The following is a 6,000-nucleotide window of genomic DNA, read 5'->3' as shown; positions in this document are numbered from 1 at the left end:
GTATTATTTATAATTTTTACCCCAACAGTAAAGGGAGAAGAGAAAGTAGAGCCAGAACAGGATGGGCTGGGGTTGGGGGTGGTTTGCTGGATTCCATACTGTTTGGATTTAGTATAAATCGCTGATTCCCGCCATAAGTGTGCTAAAGTTGCCAACGCTTAGAAAATACGTATTTACGTTAGTTCTGAAAATTCAACACCATCGTTCAGACTTTAAAACAAAAATATGGCCTTTAAAAAAGGAGTAAAACAGTCGCTTTACACACAGGGACAGGAAATAAATTGTGTGCGTGGGGTTAGGTGGGAGGTTGCAAAGGACGAACACGAAATGCAAACAAGACCAATCATTTGAAAGCCACATACCATCGCACTGCACTAAATAAAACAGATCTTGAGTCTGTACAGAACTCTGGGCCTCTGGCTTTGCGTGTCTCAGGTAGGAATTTGTGGTTGTTTTTGTGTCTCTTTTTGTGTTTAGTGTGTGTTGTTTTGGAGGGTGTGTAGTTTTTTGATTTGGGTTTGTTTTTTTTTTTTTTTTTTTCTTAAGCAATCCTGACGTAGTCTGATACTGTTTAAAATTATTTCTGCACGGCCACACTTCCTGGCCCAAGAAGAAAAGCAGGTTGAGGTAAAGTCTGGAAGCAGGCGAAACGCAGCTCCCGTTGCTCGCCCAGGCGGAAGACACTTAGCCAACTCCCACGCTGTGCAGTGGCAGTGTGAGTGTGTGTGTGTGTGTGTATGCACGTGCTCGTGCAAAAAGAGATGTGTGTGTGTGTGTATGCACGTGCTCGTGCAAAGAGAGAGGTGTGTGTGTGTGTGTGTGTGTGTGTGTGTGTGTGTGTGTGTGTGTGTGTGTGTCTGCGCGTACGTGCGTGCGTGCGTGCGTGCTCCAGGGCGCACTGTCTCGCGCGGGCCTCGCCATGCTGGGATTGGCCTGGCCGCGCGCCTGGGCCTCCCGCCCCGCAGCCCTGCCCCGCCCCGCCGGTCGGGGCGCGGGAAGCCGCTTTTCGCTTCCGCCCGACGGCGGGAAGGCGCGCGCGGGGAGGAGCCACGGGAGGGCGGGGCCTGTGCTGCGGTGGGCGTGGCGCCACTGGGTAGTGGAGCTGCGGACAGTACCCTGCCCGGCGCCACTGGCTGTGGTTCCTTGTGGTTCCTTGCGGTTCCTCGCCACGTGGCCGGCGCTACTGCTGCCCGGGCCTCGCTGGTTTCGGTGCTTTCAAGCGCTCGGACTTGGGTGTGCTTAGACAGTGCGAGACATTGGCAGAGATAGGCAGTAGTAGATGGGAGAGAAAGCAGAGAACTCCAACACCACCCCCACCCCCTGTATCCAGAGGACATCTGATAGTGCCCTAAGGTTCTTAAATAAACCTGTTTTAATTCGTAGTTTTGAAAGTTAAATATATGGAGCGAGGAGTGCCTGGATTTAAAGTAATCCAATTATTTTATATCTTAAGTATGTTTCTGTACTTCCATGGTCAACACTTAAGGATCAAGCAAAATCGGTATAAAATTGTGCCTGAAAATATATGGCTTAAAAGGTAAAAATATAACATTTGCCCTAAATGCACTTAGTTACTAAGCCTCATGTGTTTGGAGATTTTTATTACAGGGATCATAATTATGTAATTGCTCAACTGGCAACAATAGCTTCAAATAGGCTCTAAAAACCCTGTTCAATTATATGATTACTAGTGAGACTAAAAAACACTCCCAATGAATTGTTCTTTATCTCTAAACGTGAACATGTCGGTATTACGAGCCCAATTATGTTTACTTCAAAGTTCCGATGAACTTAAAACAGTTAAGGTTTGCAGTCCCTACAATATACACCATAAATTAAGAAGACTTTTGGCCTCATTACAAGAAAAGTTCCCTTCCCATACACATATAAGCATATATGGATGGAGTCTGTGCTAAAATTATTGATTTTCAGAGCTAAGATTATTGATCCAAGAAAATGTGTTACCCAATTAAATTTTAGAAAATGCACCATTAAAAATGAACTGTTAGCTTCAAGATTAACAGTTCCCAATGTCCCCCTCCTCAAACAGCAACACAGTTATGTATGTTTTTATAGCTACATAGATTTTTAAGAAGAGAGATGAACAACTAGCAAAGAAGACAGGATGCGTGTGCATCACCACTGCACACTCAGCTCAAATTTCAGAGGGAAATTTTTCCTTTCAAGCTCTTGCTCCATGCTAAATGATTGTAAGCACCTAGCAGCCTGGCCATAATTTACTTTACACAGGCAGTCAGCTTAAGTGAGCTACAAACAAATTGCTGTGCATTCTAGGATTGACTGATGATAGTTTTATGGTCAGAGGTCTGGTCCATGGAACACAGACTGGCCCATGAAGCATTGCAGACCAAATATACAATGTGAAAAATTCAGAGCTAAATGCAAAATTATAGAAAACAGGAGAAAGAGTGTTTTCGACAGGCGGTGTTATCACCACTGTTCCAGTGTGTCGCAGGAGGTATCTCAGCATATATCTCATACAAAGAAGAAACATTGTAGTATCCAATTTTGTTTAGGAAATATCTTAATGGGAAAAAAAGGAAACAAATGAAGGGGGAATGATGCTCCCCACTCTCATTCTGACACAGTAGGATCCAGACCTGGTGTCACCTGTCAGTAGACTTCTTCCTAAGCGTATTCTTTAGTGATAAAATGCACCCTTGCATGTCATGTTCAGGCTTTCGTAGATTATCTTTATCTGTCGACATGTCATCCTTTCTTTCCGCATTTGACGGTTATAAGAATACTTGTTCCTGCACTGATCACTCTTCTGCCTGTCAAATATGCATACAGCATCATGAGATGATGCTCCAAGTTTGTAAAATAAGGAGATAAATTTTCAAGTGTGTCATACAGAAATCTGTCTTACGGGTTTGTATTCACCTCAATATATTGTCGATCCTTCAAATGGCTAATGATCATCATCTTTTGATCTACATTGATGATTTCCTGGGTTTTATATTTGGCAACATAAATATCAGAAGTGCAAATTAGGAATGTTTTAGTGTGGATGTTTCTTTTAATGCTCTTGACTGATAACCTTTCCAAGAATATAATTAAAATTTAATATTTTCTTATATTCATTTAATAAAAATTATAACTATTGATTTTTTTTTTAAAAATCACTGTCCAGTGGCCAATGCTTCTTGATCATTTTGGAAACAGGGCAAAATTGCAGACAATTTATCCCATAGAACTTACTAGACTCTAACAAGTTCTCACTCTAGATTTTTCTGGTTCTTCTTAAAGCCAAATAACTGGTAATGCAGTTTCTGTATGTTTTCTTCAAACTAAGAAGTTTTTAATGTGCTAACAACATCTGTGTGTTTATCCCTGAAAATAATTGCTAATTATTTCCCAAAGCCATGCATTATTACAGAGCTTTATGTCATAATTGAAGTAATTCCTCTGTTCCATCTAAACCAGTAATTTTTAGTCATTGCTCCAGAGGTGTTTATCTTGTCTTCTCTATTTCTGAAAAATATAGGAAGCATATTTTCATTACTTTATATTAGTGAAGGGAACATACTAATGTATTATATTATTATATTTAGTCTTCTATTTCACCAGAAATTATTTGAATTTAATGCATGTAATAAAGTTAGTAGAATACTTAATGCTTACATCAAACAACATAATTTTATAAATAAGTGGATAACTACTTGGAATTTCTGTAAAATCTTAAAAGTATACAATGTATCTGTTATTGCCTATAGGCAATAGATTCAATTACTTCTTTGTTATTTAAATTTATTTAGAGAGACTTAGACCTGGACATTTACAAAGTACCAGATTTGAGCATTTTGTTGAAGTTATTAGGCAGCAGCTGTTTGTCCAAGTCTTAGCAAGGAGAAGAGAATGCCTATAGTGTGTACTGCCCTGTGAAAGGAAAAAAACAACCAAGCCTAAGTCGAAGTCTCTATTTACGTTTTATTTTTCATTGCTTATGGCAACCTTTAGGTGTAACCTGTTTTGCCTCTGATAAAGACACTGGTTTTAAAACAGTGTCTTTCACACAAGAAACAGTTACTCATCATTTAGAATTATATCTGCAAAGATCTTCAAGAGATTTCCCAGTGAAGTTGAAACTCCACAATGCCCAGGACACACGGAGTCATTTTGTAGCCACGGAGATTGTGGGTACAAAAATAAATATCTACACGTAATATTCTTTTTTCCACTAACTGCATGCTGCACCTGTGTACGCATAGATCTGATGACATCTGCTAACACAATAAATCTCAAGTGGTTTGTGGTGTCATCAAAAACCTGAGATGGTGGTATGGCTCACAGCCTTACTTACCAACCCCAGGCTACTACCTTGTTAAATTTCACAGGCTAAACAGAGACCAACTAGAACTCATTCCACACACTTCAAGAGCAGGTTAAGGCAGTTTTTCAAAAAAAAAAAAAAAAAAAAAAAAAAAAAGCCTATAAATTATGACTCAATATGCGAAAAATTTGCTTTTTGATTCAACAGTGGTAAATCAATGTCTTCTGGCTTCAAAAAAAATGTATGGCAATTGTTAAGAATTCTCTATTTAAAGTATCAGTCATGTTTTAGCCTACTTGTGTTTTTAGGTTTCCTTCTGAACACAAAGCATGTACAATTAAATCTTCATCTCTTGCTTATGCTTTCATATAACTAGAATTTTAACATCAAAGTGCCCATAAGAAGAGAAAATAGATTTGAATCAGTTTCACTGTAAGGATGATCAAATTGAGTATAAAAAAACCAAATGCTTTCTCAAAAATTTTTTCAGAACATTTTATGCCATACGTAAAGTTTCTAAGACAACTAAATTACTAAGGTACTTCTGGTTGGATTTGTTTTTTTCTATTAGAAAAAAAAAAAAACAGAATTGTTTGGCAATCTAAATACGGATTAAGTGTGGATTAAGGCAACAAGAAATGCTAGACAGTCCGTTATCTTTCAGTGTTAACCTGGCAAAGAACTATCCTGTTTTTTGCACAGTGGGACACTTATAGTTAAGTCAGCATCAAGTTCCTTGTATCTAAATCTTGTAGTCAGTTATCCCCAAATCTCACAGATTCCCAGTGTCATTTCTAGAGCATGTTGGTGTTTTTCAAATTGCCCATTGCTTAGTAATATCAATAATCCCACTTGTGTCTTGATCCCATAGCTCAGAAAGTATAGATGCAGACCAGGATTAAGCATTGGAAGGAATGTAAGTCTTTCTGCAGGCATGCCCTTCCTTCCAGCACAGGCCCAGTCCTTGCTAAGCACTGGTGTAAGTGGAGGGGCATGCTTTAGAGTGTTTCTGTATTTGTGATACAAAGGGCTTTATGTGAATATTCTCTTCCAAATTTGTTTAGAAAAGAGTCAAGTCCACATGGGGTCTTCTGAAAACCTTCACATCGACTTGTAAAAGAATAACCCGTGCTTTTCTGCTCACTTTGCAGGCAGTTGGTGTGAGTTTGTAGAATGAAAACAGTTTTAATAGAAACCAAAGACAATTTTAATTAGGGACAATAAGTCAGCTGCTCTTCCTACTCCTACCCCGTCCCTGGCCCAGTGAAACAAATCCTCTTCTAATATATTCAGAAGCCAAACCAATAATATTGGGAAGCTTTTGATACCACTAGACTACCTGTTGTGAAAAATGGTTTTGTTTGTTTGTTTGTTTGTTGTTTGTTTGTTTGTGGACAATGGGAGAGCAGGAACAGAGAGGAGCAGTGTGAAGTGGTAAACTTCAGCACACAGGCTAACCAAGTGTGTGACTAGTGGTGGCTAATTTTCCCAACTAAGGGTTTCATGATGAGCCACAAACAATACAGAAAAATCCAAGCTATAAAAACACTTTGTTTATTTTTCCTTCAATCTTTCTAATCCTACCCTGTGTTACACTTCTTATTTCTTTCAGCATTGTGTTTTAAAAAAAAAAAAAATAGTATTTTAAAAACAAGAATAGAGGCACTTTGCATAAGTAATCAACAAGATAGAAAAAGGCATCCAAT

General features: G+C 38.8%; 1 non-coding gene across 1 annotated transcript in view; it reads left to right on the top strand.

Moving 5' to 3' along the window:
* The first annotated feature begins 326 nt into the window (after positions 1 to 326).
* LOC117708190 (uncharacterized) overlaps positions 327 to 6,000 on the top strand; it is a 35,712-nt gene continuing 30,038 nt past the window's right edge. Inside the window, exon 1 of the transcript XR_013110632.1 lies at positions 327 to 435. This is a non-coding gene — a transcript (uncharacterized LOC117708190). The remainder of the gene's footprint in view (positions 436 to 6,000) is intronic.

Source organism: Arvicanthis niloticus, chromosome 5, assembly GCF_011762505.2.
Source record: "Arvicanthis niloticus isolate mArvNil1 chromosome 5, mArvNil1.pat.X, whole genome shotgun sequence".
NCBI lineage: Eukaryota > Metazoa > Chordata > Mammalia > Rodentia > Muridae > Arvicanthis > Arvicanthis niloticus.
Note: the sequence above shows the minus strand (reverse complement) of the source record. Positions and strands in the feature narration are given on the sequence as shown.